The following is a 13682-nucleotide window of genomic DNA, read 5'->3' as shown; positions in this document are numbered from 1 at the left end:
GGTTTCCTGGTAAAAGGCATGTGATTTATGTGATTTTTCCCCATTTTAGTTCTAGCCCCAGTGTGGCCTATCATTGAAGACTTGGTTAACTCTTTCTCTTCTTTTCACCCAGGATATAGAGTCTTCATCCTTAGATCAGTCACAGATCCTTCCAATTTTGTCTGATCTTTTGTACCTTTGGTTTAGACAATAGCCTTATTTTTTTATTTTCAGTGTGGTGCAGCCCACATATTATTTTTTCTAGTCTGTATTTTTTACTTCCTTCTGGCTTTTAAGTGAAAATGCGTAGCAGACAAATCTGCTCAAATTGTCTGGTGTAGACATAAAAGTCTCTTACAATCTTCCTTTCCACTGGCACTTACTGACTGAAGATAAAGAATGATGAAATGTATAAATCTTCCTTTGTTGCATTCTGTATATCTGTAGGGATTCAGCTCCTCTGGGACTTTCACTAGTTCCACTTAAGATTACTGCCTTTAATTTATTTCTGCTGCTAGCACAATGGCATGTTCATTAACTGCTACAACCCAAGGTGCCTGAAAAAAATTATCTGGTGACACAGTTCCAACAGCTTTTGCCCAACAGAACATGTGCTTTTACAGAACTCCTCCCCTGGATGGTTTTGTGTGTCTGGACAGACAGCCCACTGAAGGGTATAACTGGCTGCTACAGGGAGAACAGTTTGGCTGCAAGATAAGGAAAGCGGTCTAGACTGATCTGTCTCAGCACAAAGGATAAGATTATTTTGCCTACCTAAAGTTCCATTCCAATTGTTTAAGGCATATTTATATTTTCAGTGATGACATCTTATTTCTTCAAGGATTTTTATGTGAAGTAATCAGGCTCCTCTAGCCTCAGAACCCCCTACAAATGATTGTAAGTTTGTTTTAGGTCCTGTACTCAGGGCTGCGAGCCTTGCTAAAGTAATTTGCTTTCAGTGGAGGAAGAATTTCCATATTCCTGATAAAGAATTTTAATGTGCAATAGCTGAAGAGTTTATGTTTATTCTAGTATAAGGTGTTTCAACATTTCACACCATGGGGGCACTTGATGCAAGTTGTGTGTCAAAAAGATGTGGGACTATGTTGGAAATGCTAAAGGCTAATGGGGACCATTTTAAGGTCTACTAAATTGTTGCAGAATCAATCAGTGCCTCTCTGGGGATAGATTTGTTCTTACTATGAGAGTAACTCCCAAATATCTGCAAGACTAAACTTGTGGATTGTTGCATGGAGAACCTGTTGTACACTCTTGCACACACCTTTTAGACCACTTCTTCACTTTTCCAGGCACATTTTTATTGCTTGTAGACAGCCTGCCTAGGAGTTTTATGTTAGTGGAAAGTGAGACTACGTCCAGAAGCATTTTAGACAACCTTGTTGGAAGGTGGTTGGAATGTGGTATTGCTGTAGTCACTGTGTTGAACTCTGATCCTCTCTGAAATAAGAATACAGTAGAAAAAAGGTTTATAGGAAGCAACAAAAATAGGCTGCTGTGTGAGGCAGAGACAGAAAGGTCAGGCTATTAGATGCTGTGAAGGAACAAACAAGGGATGATACAGTAGGTATAAGCAAAATTTTCCTTAGGTTCTGCAAAAGCATGAGCTCAAGGGAGTTCCCAGTGAGGTTAAAATGGCAATACCCCTCAAACTGATTAAATGTGTCTCTCCAAAAAGCACACAGACTTTCAGAACTCATTACTCAAGAAAATGTTTTAGCAGGAGTTGAATAAGAATTTCTGCTGCTACCTTAAATAGAATAACATGCAAAAGGTTATAAAACTTGGTGTTCCAGGATGAAAGTCAGCCACTTCCTATTTGGGGTCAGGAAGACACTTCCTCTGGAGATACACTATGAAGACTTGTCCATTACATGATTTTTTCAGCTTTCTATCTCAAGCCAAATACTGTCAGTGACAGAGTTTCACTAGATTAACCACTGTTTGGTAACTGCTAGTCTACCCTGTTCTAAATTTAAACACCCTTTTCAAATGTCTTAGCCCCTGCTGCCCTTAAAACTCTTATTTTGTCATAAACAATCATAAGAAAGAAGAGGAAATAATTCCCTGCTGATGTGAATACATATCTACTAATTTGTTTAATTAGGACTGTGTGTTTACAGACAGTTCTGTAATCTCTTTTCCCTAAAATACCATAGGTTAAATTCCATCCACCCTGGGTAACAAAAGCCAAATTGAGGTAAAGGTGGCTAATTTAGTACTAGTGTATTTTTATGTTTGAGAGCAATAAAACACTCCTACGTTTTTTCTCTGGTACTTACCATGGGTGGGCAAATTACTACTTAATGGGATTACTGACTCACCTTTGTGTCTGCCCTGATGTAAGGAGACAGAAGAGAATGGGACATTGTCAGAATGGACAACAGCAAGTGAATGTTTTCTGGTAACCTGCAAATGGGGCTTCAGGCATTCATCAGTGCAGAAGGCAGAAAAACGAAATTAATCCTCCAAGTATGAGAAAATCTGCTGTCATTTTCCACAAAATCACATCAATCAACTGAAAATTGTTTCAGCCAGTTTTTTAAGTAGTAAAATATGAAGTAAGACCAGACTTTCAGAGATCCTGATTTTTGATCTGCTTTAAAAGACAAATATGAAGGCTATGTATGGCACATTCCCTGAAATACTTGGAAGGAAAAATCTTGTTCACAAGCCAAGCATGCTCTTTTCCTTGATCCTCTACACCAGATGATCTCTGTGATCTCTCCATCACTATGTTGGCAATGGCACACATATTTTCATCTGTATGGCAATGCTCAAGTCATGTAAGTTGTGGTGCAGGGAAAGGCTTTGGTACACCAGTAAAACTGTATCTCTGGGTGGTAAAACTAGATGGGATTATATCTCTTACTTTATTAGGTAGATTAATTTCAGGGTTGTAGCTATCACCCCACAGTTAAATCACAATGGTCTTTCTTATTTTTCACTCTCTTGCTTAGTCTTTTCCGTACTTAAATATCACTCTCAAGAGTGAATTTATTTTCCATGTGGAACACTAAAATGAACTCTGCTGAACCATTATGCTACGTTGAGAAGTAGCATCTCTTTAAAAATACATATATATATATAATATATGTATATATGAATATATTCCTATGGGTTTATGCAGTCAATAACTCAAAATAGTTTATCACAGCATAGCAATTATGGCCATAGTTATTCCCAAAGAAGGTCTTTGTTACATCTGAAAAATTCCAGTTTTGAAATCAAAGGATCTGGTGATTGTTTACATGGCTGTGCCAAGAAGCCTTATAATGGTTGCAGATGACATTGCACAGACCTCCTGGTCTCAAGCACTGAGGCATGAGACTTTCATAGCATTGCATGGCTCAAACTTCCTACAGCATATGACATGCCTTCTGGCCTGATTGAAGCAGAGCCCTGTGATCCTTTCCTGGGGGCACCATGTGGAGCCCACCCATGCACTATGAACCCTCAGATGAAATATTTCTCCTGGTAGTACCATGAGAATTTCTTTACATTCTTAATCTTTTCTCAAATCCATGTTACTGGCTGATTGACTTTTTTTCAGGGTCTGGCTATGTCACAATTTCATATGTGTATGTGCATTTGGATTACTTCATCACTTGAAATGATGAGTCCAGTTACCTTTCTTCCCACTCGGAGAAGGGTGCTTACCTGGTTTATATGCACTGGGTTTCCACTCATTTGGAAGCAATGTCTCCTTAGTGTGAAGCAGCACTTCTCCAAAAAGTGTTGACTCAGGACATTAGCTGTAACAGCAATTTTCATTTCTCACTGAGAGTGTTCATTTCTCCAGCCACAACTTACAAGTAGAGATGCCTCTAACTTGCAGCCCCCTGGAGGAGGAGTTTTCATCCTTTACCTCTGATACCTAGTAATCTGATACTTCAGATTAGTAAATTCTGAGAAGAGTGTAGATACTATTATTAAGTAGTTTGACCACATGTTAACAAATTTTTCATGGAGTGCTGCCAGCTTGTATCCCAGCATTTGCCACCTGACTGTTGGTATATCAAGATACACCCCAAAAATGTCTGTTTCCTCACTGACTTTAAAGGGGAGTTAAAAGGACCAGATGATTTGTAGAACAGCAGTCAGATGACCTGCAGTAAAATAAATTACAATTGAGAGTGCAACAGGTACATAACTGAACCCTGTGAAGAGTCCACAAGGCCTTCCTGTATGTGGTGGTCTTCTTCTTCTTTGGAGGACAGAAACATGCACAAATATTGCTGGAGACCAAAATAAAACTTTTAGTTTCATATATTAGACATTCCTTATTATAAAAAATAAATTTAATGAGCTTAACTATTTAATCTGTCTTTCAGCTTAATATCTGTTTATATGGTGATGGTTTCTACCTCCACAATATTGGCTTTCAGCTGTAACATTTTCTTCACTTTGCAACCAATTTGCCAAAGTTACTTGCCCTTACTTGAAACATTACTTATGGGTCTGTTCTGTCACCCTCAGACAATATTCTGAGATGATGTAATACATCCGTACATAGCATTTCTACATTTTTCTGTACTCTTATTTTTTCTATACTTTGTCCTTTAAAAAGTATAAAACACAATAATTATTTTATTTTGTGTTAAAATTCTGTAAGAAAACACATAAAATCTTTGTTCCATTTATGAAGTTTTTAGGTTAATTCCTACAGTGCAAAAGGTCTAAATAACTTCTGATCAATTCACTTGAGTATATAAGACAACTTCACACTTCTTAGTGTTTGTTATATCTGGATTTGTGATTTCAAAGTGCTTTGGAGACTATTTTCATTGTTAGGAAGAGAGATTACTTTTTTTAGACTTCTTCAAGGGCTGAGTTCACAGTTAGCATGACATATGAGACTCATTTCCTCATTTGTTACTATTTTAAATGTATACTTATCCTCCCACTCTTCCTGAAAAAGTTCTGTTTCTTGTAGATTCTGTGCCCAAAAGCCTCTACAAAAGCTAACATAGCTCCTTAATCTGGCAGACAGTGGGCAGTCCCTTTGAATTATGAATAGGAACAGTTGATGCCTGTGAAGGTCGAATCTCCGTGGGTGTTCGATCAGGGTTCCTGTGGCGATGCTGTTCATGTCCTATGAACTAACCAGGCACTCTAGCTTTCACTATGGACAGTGGGGAGGAATGGGCACTTCTTGGGTATGTTTCATCAACGCTGAAGACAGATATGTTAAAGATGTGGATGGGCTGTTCTCTAACTGTAAAAGGAAAGTTTAGAGTCCTCTGTCTCTGAGTTTCTCTCATTTCATGGTCCTGAAGTCAATCCCTGCCTGGTTCCAGGTACAACTCAAAGCTTCTCAGAGCTGCAGTACCTACCTACAACTTTGGTGCAGCTTCCAGAAGTGACTGGTATGCAATGCCCAGACATCCTACTTGGTGGGAACAGGTATTATTCACTTCATGGGGCTGCATTCCCTTGGTTTATGGATTGCTCCTTCACCCCAAGCTTTACACCGTGGGAATGCTCAAGTGTAGGTGGTTCTGCACTTAGAATATTTTTAAATATTTGCATGCATTACACTGGTTGGAAGTACAGTATTTTATATCCCACCTGCCTCCTCTTTTTTGTATCAGTGCTATTGTGTGATCTCCTGGACTTTGGGGATTTGCATATGTAAAAACTCTTACTCTGGGTTTAGTTATTCTTACAAAACTGCAAGCAGCTGCAGTGTATGAAGAATAAGAAGTAATGAAGTAATGAAGGACTAGAATACTGATTTGCAGAGTGCTATTTAATGCAAACTTGCCAAGTGTATCTTCTTCTAGAGATTTAATGAAATCCAAAGTTGCTTTTGATGACCATAGAATTAAAAGGAAAATGTTCTCTCATGGTCAGTGGTGTGTTGATAAAGTTGGTTGTGGCAAATTAAGTTGCATCTGAAATTTTGTTTCCTTCTGTTTGCTGGAAGACAAACACAGAGTGTTTAAGTGTGTTTCCTCATTTTAACTTTACCTGAGTTCCTTTGATTTCTATTACTTGTGGTTTGTAAAATCATTCTGTGTTTTTGATTTGTTTTGTTTTGCCTTGAATATCTGTTACACTCCTGGCCTGAATTTCACAGCATTTTGTCATTCTTGTTTCAGACATAGATCATTGTTTTTCCAATTGTCCTTTTAGGAAAGTATTGGGAAAATGATGCTTAACCTATGTAGAAAATTGTCTCCAAAACACAGAACCATCTTCTGTCTTGAAGACAAAATAGCTACACTCCAGTTGCTTTAGGGCAGATGTAGTTTTACACTCCTTCTAGGGGTTTCTGTTTGTTTGTTTGTTTGTTTTTGTTTGCTTTTTGGTGTGGTTTTTTTTTTTTTCTGACAGGATCATATGTAAAATAGTGGATTTGGTTCTCAGGAATTTCTAAGATGGGACACTGAATTTTTTCAGTCCTTCAGGGCTTTTATGAAGGAAAATTTCTCCCAGCAGGGACAAAAAAAACCTACCAAAATTTCTATCCCCCTTCTATAGTTTTTCAAGCAATGCTTCTGCTGATAGTGTCCCATATTGATTTTATAGTCCAGACTCTCTCATTGATGTCTGCTTAACAGAGTTATTTGCATAAAATACAGCAATTAACAGGCAAATGGTGTTCTTAAGATTTAACAACTAGTTAATTAAATGCAGTTGTCCGTTAGCTAAGTCATACATGATCTTAATATAAACTCTCTTTTTTCTAATTTGTCTTTTCCTTGTTCTGCGTGAATGTTTAATTAAAGCAACGCATTTTGGGTATAAATGGGTGACAAGTCATGAGGAATGCATGAGTCCAAGCTAAGCTCAGGAGCACAATGTTGATTGCATAGAGCATGGTCAAGACTCTCCAGCAATTCTCTCACTGCAGAGAGACAGATTTGGGGGTTTTTCAGAACTCATGTTTGCTGGTCTGCAGGAGAGCTCCTGAAGACATGTACCGGTACTGACAATAGTCTTGGTTTGAACTGTAAAATAATCTTTCCTCTTTAAAATAGTTTTTCATTGCTGGTGGTTTAGAACAGGCAGGTTGTCAGGTCATTGGTGTTGCAGAGGCTTCTGGAGAAAACAAACTAGAAGCAAAAAGAAGACAGGTACAGATGTGGACATCAAAACAGGAGCTTCATCTTCCTATCAATTCATGGATGAAAATACACTTGAGTGTTAGTTCCTTACTCTAAGCTGTCCTTGGGAATGACTTTCCCCTTTTCACTGACTGACAAGGTAACTAGGGAGGCTGGTTTTCTGATTTAGGCACCTAAGTCAGGTACTCACAATTGGTAAGACTGGAATGGTGAAATAGTAATGGGTTTGTTCTTATGAATTTGCCTGTAAGATGTGCTGGCCAGTAAATACTTACTGACGGTGTTGATGAGGACTCATTAAGTTTTGAGCAGGAAATTGAAGGTGACATGTTGCTGCCATGAACCTCTGGTGCACTGAATTCAATGGAACTGGGATTTCACCCATTGCTGAGCAATGCAGCAAGACATACAGTCCTCCTGTCCCAGCCTTCTTGATTGGTGCTCTCTGTGAGCACTTTGGAATGTGTAGGGAAAAGGTCCTCTGATCCGCAATTTGAGTTCACCCCACTTAAACAGAAGGAATTCGATTATCTCGTTTATTGCAGGGAAACACAAAGGTGAATGGAAGATGTTACTAAGAAATGAACATGGAAAGCAATTTGTGGTTTTCATGTCCAAGTTTGTATGACAGTGGTACTCTCTTAATTGAAAACTGTGTTTTTCTGCAAAAGAAAAAGAAAGTTTGTCTTTTCTACCCTGCAAAGTTCATTTTGGTGGCTAGAGAAAAGTCTTTGAAGAGACTTTAATGATTATTGAAGTCTGTTTTTTACGGAGGGTTTCCCCTGAATCTCTCACAATGTCATTAAATGGTAGTCTGAGTAACTGATTACTATTAACTATTACAGGACATATCCTCATATTTTCCTTGAGATCAGAGATCACATGAATGGGTTTACCAGAACTTTTAACTCAGAGGAAGAGAGCTTGCCAAGGGGTATATGTAAAGGCACATTTGGGCTGTCCATGGTGATAAAAATCCTTGCCTTAGGTCTGTGTAGCTGGATATGGGCACAGGGACCAGTGGGATGCCAAGGGGAGACATCTAGCTTGAGTCCCAGAAGCAGAGAACCTGCAGTGCTACCTTCAAAGTGTCTTGTCCATCCTTTGGATGCAGTGTTGCAGGAGCAAATACCTTGTTCCTGGCTCCAGATCTGGTGTGTTCAGGGGTGATTTGGTGATCCACCAGGATGCTTTGTGCACATATCCCCATTGTGTAGATGTATTATCCCCAGATTTTTATGTAAAACCATTGGGTAGAAGCTAACAGGAAGTGATTCTTCAGGTTCAAGGTATGCCTTGTTTCTTCAGAGAATGAAAGAAATTTTGATGGAGCTATCCAGTAGCTTGAATATTCAGACTTGCACGAGGGAATTTCTCACAGATCTTGCCAGAAAGAATAAGACAGATGGCTTAAAACAGTATGCAGCAGATTGTCTACAAGCTACCCTGAACTTTTACTCATGTCACCTTCTAATCCTACTCTGATGACTGAACCCTGACTGCCATCCTAAAACAAATACATTTGAGGAAAAGGGTTCAGCTGCTGAACAAGGCTTTCTTTCCCTAATTCTGCATTTGTACTTGCAAGTTCTGTTTTGGCTGTCCTAGCAAGGTGAGATCAGAGAAGCACCTTCCCTACATCCATTAGTTGCTTGTGGGGGGTATACTTTTTTCAAGTAATTTTTTCCCTGAAGTTGACTTGTATGAGTCACCCAGATCCAGAAAAGGGAGAGTATGTGGGTGTGAGAGGTTTGCACAAGATTATTGCACTTTCTCAATATTCTGTGTTTCTTGTCATCTGTCTGACAATAAAAAATTAACCATGGAATGAGAACCAAAGCACAGATCTTATATCCTTGTTTTTCTGGTGTCCTTTCATTTTTTAGGGAGGTTTCCTGGAAATATATTTAGCTGACTGGCTTAAAAAAATTTAAGATGTGATTTATATGGAGAGGATGGTTTGAGTCTCTGCCTCAAAGCACAGTGTGCAGAAGTATCATGTTTGGCTTGCCTTGGAAGGGAACAGGAAGATGAGTGTTTGCATTCTCTGTCTAGGGAAAATGCTTCTCAAGATGATGTTACTTTATTTTTGGGAGGGGTGTACTGTGTGGTTTACTCAGGAGTCTTTGAGAAGGCTTTGAATAATATTAATTACTATTTAAAGGTGGTCACCTGGAACATGATGAGCAGCAGCTTCTAAATTATGGATAGAAATGCAGATACCATTTGGTTGTCTGACAAGGCCAGTGTGGGCAGAAAGGGAGAAATAAATTTGGAGTGGAGACACAGGGGAGTTCCCTGAAGGGAAAAACCTCCTGGAATGTTTTATCAACTTCACTCACAATTTATAAGTCCTTTGGTAGCAAAAGAATAATGTCAAATGACCAATAGCAATAGGTGGGACAAAAGATATGTTTTTCTCTGCACCCTTTTCCATGGAAGAGGTAAGAGGAAAAGGCTTAGAACTCTTGGCCATTTATTTAGGGACATAGTGAATGCCAGGGAAAATGAACTGGGGAAGTGATGGTGGAGAAACAGTCTGGAGTATAAGAGTGATGAGAAGCTGGGTATAAGAAAAAAAGGTTTATAGCACAAAAGAAGACAGAAGACACAGGTGAGAAAACATGAGAGGATGGAGAAAGCAGAAAAAGGGAACTAAGAGATGGTTATTTATTTTAAGAGAGAAGAGAAGAGAAGAGAAGAGAAGAGAAGAGAAGAGAAGAGAAGAGAAGAGAAGAGAAGAGAAGAGAAGAGAAGAGAAGAGAAGAGAAGAGAAGAGAAGAGAAGAGAAGAGAAGAGAAGAGAAGAGAAGAATGAGTGTTAATGGTAGCAGTGAAGAAACAGGCTAAAACCAGAAATAGTTAGTAGAAAAGGGATTTTGTAAGAAAAGTGTGTTCAAGCAAATGTTATTGGAGATTAAGCAGTAAGTAAATTTAGTAACATATTAGAAAGAAAAATGTGAGAGTGAAAAAGAAAGTTGCATAAGGCAGAATTCCTAAGGAGAGTGAATGAGAAAAAGAGAACAAAGTCAAGACAGAGAATTTCTATGCTCTGGAAAGTTGCTTCTGACCTATTTTTATATAAAGTGTCTTTAAAATATTGGACAGAGAGTACCAAGGAAACTTTGGGAGAATTGGGGAAGCCAATCTGGCTGATCCTAGAAGATAGTGATGCTGGCTAAAGGTCTGTAATGGGGAGAGGAAAAGGTGGTTCTGAATTGTCAACCCCAGCAAGTAAGCCATACTGACCTTTGCAAACATCTGTACGGCCTTTTACCAGGCATTCTGTGTCAACACAGGGGTCAGGTTTCAGTTTTTAAGGTACAAAAACAGTGTATCAAACCACACCTAGAAACCTGGGAAAATCAATTTACTGCCTGGGGTACACATCCTAATTTGCTAAAGTGAGATGAGGTGAATAGGCCTACTGGAATGGTATGTACTGACCATGAAGAAGGAAAAAGAAGGGGAAAAGAACAAAATAATAAAATAATTTAAATTAAAAGGGCCTCTGCACACCTCCATAATACAACTGGTACTGCAACCCCAGACACCTTCGTGATGCTCTGCAGGACTCACTCCAGTATATCAGTGTCTATTTTGGACCCAGGAGCCTGGAATCACACACAGTATTCCATATGAGGTTTTGCATCAGAAGAAGAGGCTTTGGGATTTAGGTGCAAAAAAAAAACCAAAACCCTCCAGAAGGTTATTCAGAGACCACAAATGTTGGAAAATATCTGTAGCTACGCTGTTATTAAACTTTCAAAATCTAGGCATTTCCATTTTAGCATAACTGTGTTCAGTGTTGTAACTCTGATCCAAGAAAAATACTCTTCTAATAGTCTAAAAGCATGCAGTTTAAAAACAACATCCACTTAAGAAGTACTTTCTCTCATTTGATATTTAACTGCTTCCTTTTCTCAGATTCCAGACAGTTGTTTGGAGGGAAAGGAAGTTTTGATGTATCACACAGCTGACATTATGGAGATTGAAAATTGCAAAATGCACCAGGTAAAGTTAGCATTACCTTGCACTCAACTATGCTGCTGCTTGTCTACTCTTTTACTATGAAAGAATACAATTTAGTGTCATATATCAATGGTTCACCTGCTTTTGATCAAACAAAATCCTCTTACTTCAAGCAAGAGAAAGGTCTATTAAACACAGACACAGAAAAAATTACTTGCGATATTTGTCTTTTTCAAGGATAATGTTAGAATGTGGAACCAAAACTTTGTTCAGAGGCTGTCCTGAGGCCTCTTGGGGTTACATTTTTTTAAAAAGCAGCCAATAACCCTCGCCTCCAGAATGGCAAAACTCATTTCACTGACTCATCTTTCCAATAACAGTCACATCATCCCTTTGAAAACAAGTAAACCCAATGACCAGATCCAAACAATTTCCTTCAGTGGATTGTCAGTGAGAGACTGAGTTTTCATTTTTCCTACCAGCTCTACAGTGACAGAGGTGCTGGGGTGGGGAGACCTCCGGGGATGGGGGAATGCCCATGAAATAAAATAGGGGTAGGTGCTACCTTGTACATGAGCATCCCTACTCCCTTAAGCAAATCCTACTGTTATCACAGGGAACTTTTGCACTGCATTACCCAATGCATACCATTTAGATTCCAAATACCCATTACATAAATATTTGTCATCCTTGCTTGTTTTGCCATGAGCTGTGTAAGCTCTTTAGGGCTGTGCCTCGTGATCTGGACACTGGGTTCATTTAGCTGTGTTTGGTTCCACTTTCCTATGACTTGTTCCGTGACTTTTGACCGTTAATGAAGCTTCTCTGTACTTCAGCTCACGACTCATAAAACAGGAGCCAGGGCTTTGGCTGGCCAAAGGAAAAGCTATTAACCCTTATGAGGATCTTGCATACCCAGGTAAGAGGTTGTACCCAGAAGATTTAGGAAGACCTAAAATCTGTTAGATTAAAGGGTTGATATATTATGTAAGGCCAGATATAGCCCCCTCTGACTGGGGTTGTCCCTTTCACCAGGCACACGCATACCCACTAAGTGAAGAGAAAAAGAATCTTTCTCCCTACAAAAATACTTAGATGCATTAATACTTACATACTTACAGCAACCTGGTCTAGTGGAAGGTGTCCCTGCCCATGGCAGTGGGATTGGAACTAGGTGATCTTTAAGGTCACTTCCAACCCAAACCATTCTATGACTCTATGATTTACCAGGCTGTCTCTCAAAAAGTTATAGAAATATCCACTTTCTGTGTCTCCTACAGTCCATTTATTAGATTTCTGAACACTATAAAATACTCACAATAGAGATACTGCAAGTTAGATACAGTGTATGATAGGTATGAGGTTGCATGAATTTTTTTTGCATAGTTCAGTGCACCCAAAAGACCATCTTTGACCAAGGAAAAAGATCACATTTACTACAGGCAGATCAGTACATGTGCTGCTGGCATGTATACCTGAAAATGAGCTGCTACATCACAGGAAAGATTTGAGACTTTCTGTAATCTGGTCATGTTAGTATGATTTGCTCTTGGCCTTGTAGGAACTGAATAATAACCTCTGCTACAGAGAGGCTGCTGTGGAGATACACTGCTTTTTAACCACCTTCACTAATGCATATGAAAGATAAAATGATATCTCACACCATCAGTATGGCAGAAATCAATGAAGTTACATTTCTTCATTGTGATATCTACTAGCACCAAAATACAAGACACAATTGTTACCTTCTGAGCTGACGTCAGTGTGGCCATTTTCACAGTGATATGCCTCAAGAAGCAGAGAGGTGATTTTCAGGGTATTGAGGTCTCTGTCATCACTCTTCTTTTCTTACAGAATTTTCTTTGAATTTTAACTTCACAAAGTGAGGGATGAGAAGAACCACTGACACATGGAGAGAGCAAAGGCATTACTTTTTCAATGTCAGGGTCTTTCTCAAGATATTTTAAGATCAAGATATTTTCAGTACATGGCAAAATAATTGGAGGTGATGTTTATCCTTTTCAGAAATTTTCAGTGTGTCCTGGCTATCTCCATAGTGATTACTTTAGAGCTGAGTCAGTTCCACATAGAAGAATATTCAAAAGAAAAGTTTGTCTTTTTTCTCAGTGCCTATTCTCTTCTAGGCTTCAGGAAAGGTTGCTTGAAACATAATAATTTCTCAGACAGCACAAACATTATGTCAGGGTTGGAAACAATATATGATATCACTGTTCCTTGGAAAGTGCTTTTTTTTGGGCTGTTTGTGTTCTCTTGTGCTGCCCCTTAGTCCCCCACCCACAACTGCTGCCGTGTTTGCTCTGAGGGATGGAAAGATTGATTTTGTCTAATTTTGCCACCTACTCTGAAGTTGTTGGTTCATAACCTCTTCTGAGACTCTTTAATTCATACCAGATTTTGTGAATGGCAAAGCTGCCTAAAAGTCTGCTTCTTAGAAGCTGAGCCCCTTTATAGAAAACTCCTAACAGAAAATTAAACCGATCACCCTCTGAACTCAGTATATGCATGGTGGTGGTGTATATAGTTTATTTAATTTTCCTCTCTTTTCCTATTCCTACTCACACATTTGTACACACACATGCACACACACAACCACACACACATTTTGAGGACTAGCAGGGAA

Source organism: Pithys albifrons, chromosome 1 (genome assembly GCF_047495875.1).
Source record: "Pithys albifrons albifrons isolate INPA30051 chromosome 1, PitAlb_v1, whole genome shotgun sequence".
Classification (NCBI taxonomy): Eukaryota; Metazoa; Chordata; class Aves; order Passeriformes; family Thamnophilidae; genus Pithys; species Pithys albifrons.
Note: the sequence above shows the minus strand (reverse complement) of the source record.